We start from the raw sequence: 13384 nt of genomic DNA on the forward strand, positions 1-13384 counted from the left end.
TTCTTCTTTAGTTGGAACATCACTTGTTTTCCATTTTTGGGCTAACAAAACACAGGCCGCTGTAGTGGCATACATAAATAACCTTTTTTGACACCTGGGAATTTCCGTCTGAATTATCTCCAACAGAAAGGACTCTGGGTTTTTTTTTGGAAAGTGTTTTTGAATATTTTCTTCAATTCATTATAAATTATTTCCCAATTTCCCTTTACCCTTTTACAGGTCCACTACATATGGAAGAACATACCCTCAACCTCATTCCATATCCAGCACTTATCTGATTCAGTCTTGTACATCTTAGCAAGCCTACTCGGAGTTAAATGACATCTGTAAATCATTTTCAAGTAGTTCTCCTTCAAGGAATAACATGCTGTAAACTTCAGATCGCTCTTCCAAGTCCCCCTCCCCCCAAAATTGTAAAATTTGCAATTCAATATTTTACATTTCAAAACACATTGTTGCAATCACCCATTAATACCAAAATCCAAACCTTCCTGGATAGTTTTTAATTATGCAATTTGCTTGTAGAGATGTGCAGTGTATTGATTGATTGTTGCAAATCAGCCACTGAGGGAGGGTGCATTCCAGAGGTGCCAGGTTGCCCCCCAAGATTGAGGGGCCCTGACATGCATTGTGTGTGACATCACCTGTGCCCGTGCATGTGATGTCACACACGAAACGGGCATGTGTGCAATGTCATGACCAAGTGTTCTGGAGGAGCCAGCTGCTGAATCTGAATTGGAGTGTCTTACTAAGACCTGGGAGACCAGGGTTCAAATCTCCTCTCAGGTTTGTTATCGGGATTAAACGAGGAGCAGGAAAATTGTGTATACCACCTTGATCTCCTCAGAGAACAAGGTGGGCTACAAATGCAACACATAAAGGAAATGAGGCTTAAAATGGTTGCTGACGCTTGAGTAGACCTACTCGATTGCAATAACAAACAGTCTGACTTGGTATAAACCAGCTTCCTGAGTTATAAGTTTGTACCAGGCTCAGGGCAAGGTGAGGAAAGAAGACATTGTTTTTACATATGAACTTGTTTTTAATTGTTTTATTGCTGAAAGTTTTTTTTTACTATGAAATCACTTTGAGATATTCTATGCAAAATGATTCATAAATGGAATTAAAATAAAATAAAATATGGTGTTTAGGTACTAAACTGAGCTATGTTGCTATTTGGCAGCTCCACAGCACGCTGAGAAGTTCATTGTTAGGCTTATGCTAAAGAGTTTGGAAGAAGATCAATGCATTAACAAAAATGACTTTTTAAAATTAGGGAATCCTTGTAAACATAATTATTTACCATTTTTAGCATTATGTAGTAAAAGCTACCCTCATGTACTGCAGAAAGCGTACTTGGCTACTCAAATATCCCCCCCCCCACGTGGCATGGCAAAAATAGAAAGGACAAAAGGAAGCAAAAGAAGGGGGGAAGGGATCAGAATAAATGATCATTTCTTACATTTCATTCCCTTGATAATATTTTTTTTTACAAAGAATTTATTAGTTTTCCACATAATACAAACAAAACAAAACAACAATACAACAACAAATACAACAAAACAAACACCAATATTTCTTATTCATCTTAAAAAATAATAATTCTTGTTTCAAATCTTACTAAATGACTTCCCCCGTCCTCTCTCCTTTGTTTCCAATTCCAATCCACTTTGATAACTTCTCATCTTTAAATTTAGAATCATCAAAATTATCTAAACAAACTTCTTAATATTCAATTATTACATATAATGTTCACAATAACAAACAAACTTCTTAATATTTATTTTTAACTTCATGATATAACCTATTACTTCTTAGCTCCAATCTTACATCTAACTTCTCATATATAAATTTAAAATCATCAAAATTATCTAAACAAACTTCTTAATGTTCAATTATTACATATAATGTTCATAATAACAAACAAACTTCTTAATTTTTATTTTTAACTTCATGATATAACCTATTACTTCTTAGCTCCAATCTTACATCTTATTTTCTTAAACTGCTGCTAATGAACATGTCCAATATCTCTTCACTAGTTCAAAATCTTAAACTCTTAACACACTGACTTCAGGGTACCATGGTGAGCCGTCCTGTTTATATTTTAAATAATCTCACCCTATCCCTCTTCTAACCATTTTCCTTCGCAATCTCGGGGTCGCTTCCCCGACATTTCTCCATCTTTTTACCACAACATTACCCAGAATGTCCTCTTTTCCTTTGAAACCAACAGACCAGACACAGTCCATAAATATCCTTGCAGGGGGCTCCAGGAAACTCATATCTTCATCTTCCAGCATCTCCATTTCACAGTTGCATTCATCTTGAAATTGTAGTTTCACAAGTCTTTTGCCCATCATTTCCGGGCTCCCACCCCAGAAATTGGATATAAATTGTATTCCAACCCTAGGTCTCTCACACCAATAGGGTCTTTCAGCTTCTTGGAGTTGCGCAGTCACTGTACTTTGTTTCTCAAAAATTTCCTCAAGTTCCCCAGCAAGATTTTTTTCCAATTTAGCAAAGGTCTTTCCTGTAATATATAACTTTTCCTCAAGATCCTGGTTCAGCAAAATTAATTTCTGGCTTAACAGTTCTAATTTCAAAAGAATAATCCTTTGTTCATGAGTCAATTCAGAGTCTAACGCCAGTTTAAAAACGAAACCAAGCATGGTAGAAGTAGGCATAGGGTATCAAGTTTCAGTACTTTTCCGTCTTCAACTATAATTTTCAGCCGCCATTTTCCCCCGGGTCAGGGTAAAAAGAATGCAATCCATCATTTTCCAAAAAGAGATATTTCCGAACTCTTAATTCCCCCAACGGGGATTCAACCAGTCTCACTTGTTAAAAGTTCCATAGAAACTTTGTATCCACTACTGCAGCAGCAGCTCACAACAATGTTATCTTCTCCGATCAGCAAAGGGAGGAGGAACGGGCTCCTTTTTTACGATCCCCCTGGAGTGCCAAATGCCATAAATTTTAAAGCCAATTAACTTCGTACTCACGGCCTCCAGTTTCCTTCTTTTAAATGCAAAACAGGTAGAACGACGCGCTCATGCAGGCGGCAGCCGCCGCATCGCCGCCCGGTTGGGGCAATGCCTCCACAGCCCGACGCTGTGGACTCTTCACTCCTTTTCCCCTTTTACAAGGGGATCGGGAGAAGAGTTCAGCGCCATAGTGGGCTCGCTGGAGAGCCCAAGCCGTGGGACGCTCTTCCCACGGCTTATCGGAGCCCCGCTGTGCGGTAGCAGGGCTCCAACCCCCGGGCTGGCCTGGGTCGCCTCGCTACCGAAGCAACCCACGACCGCCCAGCATGGCGTCCTCGCCGGACCATTCCCTTGATAATATTTAAACCTAAGTTGCATTTTGGACTTTCTGCTATATCAGGAAGAACCACCACAGAGTGGATTTAAAAAGTGATTACACATTTTAAATTACTTTTTGTTCCTTTTAAAAATGGGGAAAGATCTAATAATAATCTGAACTTGTTCCAAAGCATGTGTATATGACTGATTCAACACACCACATTCCATTTTGTCTCCCTTCTACATGGGGATTTGCAGTATGGAAATAAAGGTTAATTTGCAATCTAACCTATATCAGACAAGGGTTGGTGGGGGGGGGAACTGTTTGCTTTTATTTGTAGCTTCACTCTTATCCTTCCCTCTCCTTAGCACATAGTTTCTCTCGCTTCCTTTTCCATTCCAGATAGGAAGATCCCATCCCACAGTGTGTTTGTTATCTGTATTCAATACCATTTATTTACCCTTCATCTCCCCATGTCTCAGAACAGTATTCTCCACACCGCAAAGTGATGTCTTCCACAAAGTGATGCTAATTGATGGAAGTCCCCCCCCCCCACACTGCTTTTGTGCCCAAGTGTGGCCAAGGTGTTATTCTTTGTAACATATTTTTTAACCCCCACCTAAGAGAGAATCCCCAAGACTTCTAACCTCATTCACGAAAATTTTACACACCATGTGCACACACATAGATCACATCCACGCCATATACTGCAAGCACATGCGTAGCACAGTCGTGACTTTCCGCAAAGAATCCCGGGAACTTTTTGTTTACCCCTCACACAGTTACAGTCCCCAGCACCCTTCACAAACTACAGCTCCCATGCAGGGCCGTCTTTCCCATTGGTGTTAGTGGTTAGAGAACCAGTGTGGTGTAGTGGTTAAGAGCGGTAGACTCGTAATCTGGGGAGCCGGGTTCATGTCTCCGCTCCTCCACATGCAGCTGCTGGGTGACCTTGGGCTAGTCACACTTCTCTGAAGTCTCTCAGCCCCACTCACCTCACAGAGTGTTTGTTGCCGGGGAGGAAGGGAAAGGAGAATATTAGCCGCTTTGAGACTTCTTCGGGTAGTGAAAAGCGGCATATCAAATCCAAACTCTTCTTAGTTGCACCAGGGCGCCGGCCTCTCAGGGGCACCCTGGCGAGTGGGGGAGCTGCGCGGCTTTGCCGGCAGCCTCCCCTTTCCCTGCACACCTGCCAGCTGTGCCCCGCCAACTATAAGGCTGGTGGGCGTGCAGCTTCCTTCCCAAGCCTCCGCAGGAGGAGAGCGATCCCCACAGAGGCTTAGGATGGAAGCTGTGTGCAGCTTCCCTCCCAAGGTTCTGCATCTGCTAAAGACGGTCCTGCTCCTGCTCATTGTTCTGCTTCCTGGTGAAAGGCGGTACACAGCCTTCCTGGGATGCCTTCTCGGGCGCCCCGGCGCCAGAGAGCATGTCCGCCAGCACGTTTCCCTGCTTGATCGCCGCCGCCACGCCGGGGATTGGGGCGGTGGGGGAGGCAGAGGACATTTTCCACCACTCCCTCCCTTGTTTTGGAGTTGCTGGGGGGGATCTTTGCACCACGGCACCGGATATGCTTAAGACGGCCCTGCTCCCATGGGGGTTTTTTTGTTTGTTTTTTTAGGGGGGAGCTACAGCTGGTATAAGCCAGCCTGGCAAAAAGCTATGTTTCCTGAAAACAGAAAACAGGTAACTGATGAAGGAAGTAGGCTGCTTCAGACTGCAGGAGTAACTGTGAAAAACCTCTGCTTCCATGCCTTTGCAGTTCAGGACCATTACAGTGACATCCCAGTCCAGATCATTTGCTATGAAAAAGTTGGTTTGGTGGTGGGGGGGGGGAACGTGCACATTACAATGACACTGAGGCTAATAGCTGGTGAGAAAACAAGACTCTCTGTGCACAAAAGAAAAGAAACATAAAAATGAATCCATTAGAGCTATTGCAGTCTACATGACCACAATAGCCAAAGGAAAAGAAAAATGAAACCTAACACTTATTGCCATGAATGCTGGTTCCCTTCAGGACCCTATTAACACTTCTATATATCAACCTTGCACGTAAGTATAAAATTTATTTCAAAGGCATCACAAGGTATAATGAACATTATATACTAGCCAAAAGGAGGTAACAATTCACATCTCAGGTAAAAAGTAGCAAATAATATACAGCTAGAAAAGCCAGATCTCTGCTTATGAAAGTGAATTTCAAGTATCCAGTAGATTCCATGCCCCCCTCGCACACTCTCATTTAGCATGTGCTATTTGTTCTTTTCAAATGGAGTCTGAAACAGGCTCCCTGCTAGTTTATGAATTACTAACCATGACTTATCGTATTAAGCTGATAGAGCCTTGCGAACATATCTACTTTGTACACATGTGTACACACCAAGATAATCTAATTGCAATCATATTTAGCTAGAGCTAAAACTACTCCACCCCACTACTAAGAAGTGACCCTGATGTTTGCAGAGTTGCAAAGAAAATCTTAATAATAATTTTAAAAAAAAACTGGGAGGGAGTAAACAAACTCCAAAGAGTGTCAAAAATAATTCAGTGGTAGAAAATGTTAGCTGACTGAGTCGGGGTGGAAGGAGGGAATAGAAAGCAGGAAATATCTAGTTTTTTTAAAGGAAATATTCTTGAAAGTTGTCGTATTTTGTATGTAAAAAAATTAGAGATTTGTATTACTTTAAGTGGTATAATAAAGAAATTTGAAAGATGTCAGTGGGGAGAGACCACTCTGAATATATCGCTTTCTGGTTCACACTGAGAAGCTATTTCTAAATGTCCCAAGGGATGGAAGAGAGAGCACTGGTAGACATCAATGGAGAAAGCAAAGTATTTAATGCAGCTGAAGGATGATTTGTACACAGCCCACAATTACACTTCTCAGGATCGTTAAGTGTGCCCGCACTTTAAATGTATGGTGTATACACAGTCTTAGTTTTAGGTGAGCTTTAGCCTCTCTCATACTGTAATCTGCCCTGTGATCCTCAGATGAAGGAAATTTAATAAATACTAATTTTACCAATTAAGCAACTGCAGGTTCCTGCTCCAGGGGGGCTGTTTCTAGGTATATTGCATAAATGCTGTGACTTGTAAGTTGCTTTGAGGACACAAATTCCAATAACTAAATGGGATCTTCATGTTTAGAGGAACTAAATTTTGAAGAATTGCATGATCAGAATTCTATTCTGTTTTGACACATGGTTGCAATTGTGTAAGTTTTGCTAATAAGGAAACACCGAGCAATGCTCAACAGCAATTTTCTTGTTAGCAAAGGCTATTTCTTTGCCTTTTAGCAACCATCAAGGAATTTTATTATTATTTTTTCAGGAAAAGTGGCTTTGTAGTTGTTTCCACCATTTATAGCTCCCACATAAAGTCTTTTCTGCTGAGCTCTGATTCTTTTGAATGAGGGACTAGCTGTTCCAATGAACAACCATGATCTCTCTCTTTCTTTCTCTCTCTTTCTCTTTGTTCCCCAGGCAAGTTCAGGCATTTACAAGCTGTTTTCACAAAAGTCTAGCAAATAATAATTAGAAGAATTACAGCATTTAACCTTTGGGAAGAAAAGTTGATTTCTTTAATGACAAACATTTATAATTAGATCAGACTACCTTGCATTCACTAAACAGCTGTAACTCAAGGAAAATGTAATTTCTTTCACCAAATAGCCAATGATCTGATTTAAATGAATCAGCATAACTGCAGTCACAAACATATATTCCAGTTATCGGTAAACACAAAATTTGATAACCTAAGGCAAGATCAGACTTGGAACTCAATCTTGTTCAGCTAAGAATCTTGACACTGCTACTGACCAGCTACAATCCAGCACAAAACATGTAGAACAGTCAAATCTTTGTCTGGGGAGTCCTTCTTTACAAACCTGAACTCCTGCTGAACATCAGTTTTTCAGGAAAAATCCTTTTGTTCTTAAAAGGGCTGTGAACATGCAACTCAAGTTAAATCAGGATGGAGAACTGAATGAATCACATCCACTTATTCTCCCCATCCAGAAAGGGATCATGTGCCTAGAACCCTGCTTCTGTATTTTATTTATTCATTTATTGCATTTTTATTTCAAGGAGCTGAAGGCAGTGTACTGGGTCTGCACTCCTCTATTGTTATCCTCACAATAACCCTGTGAAGTAGATCAGGCTGGGAGAGGATGACGGGTTCAGTTTCACCCAGTGAGCTTCACGTCCAAATGAAGATTTGCACCTGGGTTCCCCCATCCTGCATAGCTAACCACTATTCCACATTGGCTCTCGTTGTGTCTTCCCTAGCTGAATTAGCATCTTCATGCACATAGCACTTGTTGCATGTGTGTGTCAGAATCCCCATGTGTGTCTGTTTCACATATGGCTGCTAGAACATGTTCACTAGAGAGAGGAGAACTGGTGTGCTGCCCTGAACACAAGCCTAACTACGGTAAGCCTTTCCACAAGAATATGCTCTCACGCCAAACTATTCAAAGAGGGTTGTTTATTATACAAGAAATAAAGCACACATTGAGTAAATGTGAAGTACCTAATGCAGAACGGCATTCACATAAAACTCATGGGCACATTAAAGTAATATCCTAACACATTTGCCGGTCTAAAGAAATACAGAACCTAGTCTGTAAGAGTGGGGCTCAGTCTTGCGAAGTAAGAGAGGCTGAGAGAAAAGTCTTCTTCAGTGGTTATAGTTTCCTAGTTGCTTTGCATGGGAGTGTGTGCACACTAAATAGTCTTTCTTTTAAAATATTAATTATTTTATTGTTTTGTTAAAAAAAAGACATACAAACGCAACAACCACCACCAAAGAATAAAAAATGTAAACCATAAAGCACCAGAGCTTGAGTGCAGCTCCAAAGGGTCAAGAAAGTATTAACTTAGAAATCCCCAAACTCGGCCTTCCAGATGTTTTGGAACTACAACTCCCACCATCCCTAGCTAACAGGACCAGTGGTCAGGGATGATGGGAATTGTAGTCCCAAAACATCTGGAGTTTGGGGATGCCTGTATTAACTCAACAAGGATTCCCTTGAAAAATAATAAAGATACAGTTGTACCTTGGATCCCGAATGCCTCGAGAGTTGAACATTTTGGCTCCCGAATGCCACAAACCCAGAAGTGAGTATTATGGTTTGCGAATGTTCTTTGGAACCCGAATGTCCAACGTTACCTCTGCAGCTTTGATTGGCTGCAGGAGATTCCTGCAGCCAATCGGAAGCCACACCTTGGTTTCTGAACGTTTTGGAAGTTGAACGAACTTCCGGAACAGATTCCGTTCAATTTCCGAGGTACTACTGTACGTTAAGAATAAAAATATTCTCCACATTTGAGTTCCATCCTAATTGAGAATAAAGGTTCTATAAAGTCTTAGATGAGCCAGATGTTTGAATATACTGAATAGCTTTTCTTCCTTGCATCCACAATCATGAATACCTGTAGAGAATGAGTCTTTACTTAAACACCAGAAGACATCTAGGCAGCTCTGAATCCCAATTGCAGAGGGTTCCAGGTTGCATGGGCACTTTTGTGCATATATACAGATGCGTGAAGGCCCACTCGCTACAAATATTTGTGCCGCATGTGCAGATACCAGTGGATGCTCAGTTTGCCATTACTCCCCACTGCCTAGTAGAGCAACACAAGAGCTATAAGAAGGCATACAGTGACTCACCCAAGGTAAGCTTCATGGTTCAGCATAGATGAACTTAGGTCATCCATGTTCCGGTCTGGCTATGGGTGACTGTATCCCTCCCCCCTCCCTTATTTATGAAGTTAAGGGAAAATACAATTTTTCAGCCAAGACTTGCTTTTCCATATTGATGCTGGAGACTGAACCCAACTTCCATATGCAAAGCGTGTCCTCGTACTGCTAAACTGTGGCTGTTTCCCTTTGGGATTAGTAAAACATAGTACAACTGCTATGTCCTGAATGGAAAAAAAGGCCTTATTATCATTTGGAATTAGAAAAATTATTACAATTTTTATACATGGGAAGCGGCTTTCCAAGTATCTAAAGTACTTCTGCATGAAAATATTGATTTGTTTTCACATTTGACCAGAATTTTCATCTTTGCTGCCAGCACAGAACTTTTCAAAGGGCAATTGGCCAAATCCACTTTCTGGAAGATGCTCTGAATACTGATAAATCTGTGTGATGCAGAAACGTGTCACTTTCAGAGTAACTGCTTTTTAGTGTGAATTAATGGATAGGGGTTTTGTTTGTTTGTTTGTTTGTTTTACACTTAGAAATGGCTTTCTTAAACATTTAAACTTGAACTAGAGATTCAGGATGACCTCGTGGCTAGGAATGTTTATTTGCAAAGCAGCTTTGGAGCAGAAACTGGGAAATGTGCCTCCTTTTGTATTGAAAGAGGAGCTGCCACTTCTCTGCAAAGTGTTGTGAGGGAATAATTTGCAGTGGTGAGGTAGGGAGGGAAGGGGTAATTACGTTATCCCTTTGCACTTCACCAACCCACTTAAAAAAAAAAAGCGTGAGTGTTTTTAGAGGAAACACACCTGTTGTCAGGATTTACTATCTCTCTCTCACACCAAGGCTGGCGGTTTTATAACTTTCGAATTTATTGCTATTTACACAGTAGCTCTGTCCGAGCACACAGTTCAATCATCATCGCTAGAAGGGTCGGTTGATCCCACTGGGGGTTGGGCTCGTTTCCAACAGGAAATACGCCATCGGCTGCTCCTTGGCTTGTGGGCTTGACGCCAAGCCTGAACTCTGTCCAATCTCTGAGAGCAAGGGGACTCAGGAACTGACCGTTCAGCTTGCATCTCCTCCCCTGAGAGCATGTCTGAAAATTGTGATTCCTCTGCCTGCCTTACGTCACCCTGGAAATTTACGACTGGCATTCCAGGAGTGGAGGAGCTCGCTTCCCCCTCTGCCTGTGAAGAAAGCAAGCCTTCATCTCTTTCGGCCTGTCCCCCTCCTTGGTCCTCGGAGCCCTCACTTTCACTCTGGGCAGGAACATTCCTGACACCTGTGGAGCCACTGTGGTGTGTGTACAGCTGGGAGGGGTGTCTATGAGTGGACTGAAGGAGGAAATTAGGTTGCAGGGAAAAGGGTTAAGCACCCACTCCCCTGTCCCTTGTTCCTGAACTGCCTTTTGCCTCTTCCAAATGTCATTTTCGCAGAGCAGGAGCAGTGACAAGGGTTTCCGGTTACCGTTTAATGTGTCATTCCAGACTTTCACGTTTCTTTCTCTTGTAGTAATGGCAGATTCAAATGCCTTTGAAATCAAGAGTTGTTGAACATGTCATCCTCTGCTTCTGTTTGTTAAGTGGCCGGACAATCCCACTAAATAACCTTTCAAATGGAATGTTTCCTGTGGCAAACGATGGCTCCTGCCATCAAAATAGTCCTGCAAACCTCTCCACTGTGACAGGCTGGGTCAAAAAGCCAGGCCTACTTCAGCTTCTCCCCCCCCCCCCAAAAAAAAGTTATGCCTGTTAGGCAACTTCTGGAATTATTGTCAAGTAGTTGGATATATTTCTAACTCATTATCTCTAAGAGTCTTTTGAGTGCCAAAATTATACAGCTGAGCCAGCCTGTCAGGCATTTAAGAGACAGGGTGGTTATTGTCCCTTTAAAAAAAAAATATCAAATTCAGATAATTGAAGACAGCTGAATATGACTATTGCACTGCACAGATTATGTGTCAGGTTCCATGGTTGACTGTAGGAAGGATCCACAAGCTCAAGCCATTACATAGCTGACAATGGAGATGTATTTATTGTGAATGTGGTACTCAGCGGCTAGACCATACTCAACTTGTATGGACCTGGGGACTTTCAAGAGAGTTAGTGAAATATACTTGGAGTCGAGTGTGAATTTCATGCTCTTTATTCAGCTCATAGTAGTGAGGAATGTAGTTCCCCCAAAACGTTTGCTTTATATACACTATTTACACAATGGGCCCCACGTGATTGGCTAATTCCGGGATAGTCCTGTATGCCAATCGGAGTGCGGATTCACTTCCACCTGGATTGGGTGGCTCCTGCGGACCAATCAGACTGCTGCAATCTCAATCCTATTGTTCTGGGACCAATCAGACTGCTGCAATCTCAATCCTATTGTTCTGGGACCAGTCAGACTGCTGCAATCTCAATCCTATTGTTCTAGGACCAATCAGACTGCTGCAGTTTGGATCCTATTCAACTCAGTACATAACACCTAGTAAGCCTAACCTCACCACCACCGGACACTCCAAGTGTCCTTATTTTTCCATGGACTCTTGTTGTTGTTTTCCAAACAGTTTGTGGTTCTTTTCTTCTTCTTATTCTCACTGTCACCTTGTGTAGTTGGTTAAGTTCAGAGCTTACTCTGCCAGTAAGCTTCACGGCAGAGTGAGAATTGGAATCCTGGGCTCTGAGACTCTATTTACCACTGATAGGAGAATACAGTATAGGAAACATAAGAAGCATATACAGAATCAGGCCATGGCTCACTATTGGCTACACTGACTGGCAGCAGCTCATAGTGGACATTTTCAGACCTACCTAGAGATTCTGTGGATCAAACCAGGCCCCTTCTACATCCAGGGCAGCTGCCCTGTCACAGAGCTATGGTCCTGCCTCCTATGCACAGGAAGTCAGTGTCTCCTGAAGTATCTGCCAACATGGTAAGAAGAATTTATTTTGCACATATCACTAATCCAAAATTAGGGGAAGCCCTCACTGGCTGTGTCAAGCGGCACAGCGCAGAGGCAGGCTTACAGTCTGTGTCGGAACGATGCCAAAGTGGCTGTGTTCAACTAGGGCAACCCATTTGCAACTTCCTAGCAGGATTTGTAGAGCTACTTTGAAGTCAAATCGACATCATTGCAAATGCAATCAGAATTTGTCATGTGTATTAATGGTAGAAATGAATAAACGACAAAAAAGGCAATGTGAGGAGGCAGGGAATTTCATCCGTGGAAAGCCAACACAGTTTTTGCATTCTTCATTTCTAGCCAAGAGGTTTGGGGGGGGGCAGCATAATAAAATACTGGAGAGGAAAATTATGCTACTGGGTGGGGGGGGCAGGAGAGAGAGTTAATTCCACATCAAGCAACTGAAATGAAATTTTAAAATGCCGTCTCTTAGATTGTGTAGCAATTATCTAATCCTTGGTGGGGTGGGGATATTAAATACAAATATATATTCTCTGCTCTGGGGACCCAAGTATCAAAAATAATGGTTCAGTGGAGTCTTCAGCATGGGTTAAGAGCTATGCTGCAAAGTTGCAATCCTTAATGGCCGGTTACCTGCTGGCTGGTGGGGAGAACAGTAGTTGCTCTTTTGTTTTGTAGTTGTGTGATTTGTGCTCATATTGCATTGTGATGGCCTTTGGCTATAGACAATAAAAAATGACTGATGGATTGAGTGTGGTTGCGGCCCAGTGGTGGAGAGGCATTCATGTGGCCGGGGGGAAACAGCAGTTCCTTCTCCCACACCCATGCTAGCTGCTGGGGCTTGTAGCGGTTGCAGCCAATGACGGGCGAACATGTGGGTGTGGTTTAGGGAGTGGACCAGAGGGAAAACTTCTCCCCTCTGGTCTGCTCCCTGGCTGTAAAAGCCAGCTGTGCCCAGGCCACAGCCTCAGTCGACACCCAAAGCACAGTGGCGTCATTGGCAGCAACGGCGGCAAAGGAGGTGGCCACAAGTAGGGCCTTTGAAGCAGCCAAAGGCTTTGAGGCATCTGGGCACTCAGGTGAATGGTGAGAGTAAAGCCAGTAGGTTTCTTTCTCTCCCCTTTTTGTCGTGGCACCGAACAAAGGGCACTTTAAAGTGTGACTCACAGGAAAAAAAGGAAAAGGGCAATTTTCAGTGCCAAGAACTTTCACTGAATGAAGCCTTCAGGTGCTCAGGCCATTGAGGTGACAGGCACGGCGTGGGTGCAGGGAAAATCCTCACCCCCATTGGGGAGCACTACACCACTGGGAGTCACAGGGAGCAAATACTCCCCACCCCTGTCCCCACAAAGGGGTGCCACGCCGCAAAGCACACAGGTGAGAAATATTTCCTGCTGCCTCCCCTACAGGGGAGCACCACAATGCAGGGCAGCACAGAGGGTGGAGACACTCCCC

The sequence above is a fragment of the Lacerta agilis genome, chromosome 10, assembly GCF_009819535.1.
Source record: "Lacerta agilis isolate rLacAgi1 chromosome 10, rLacAgi1.pri, whole genome shotgun sequence".
Taxonomy (NCBI): domain Eukaryota; kingdom Metazoa; phylum Chordata; class Lepidosauria; order Squamata; family Lacertidae; genus Lacerta; species Lacerta agilis.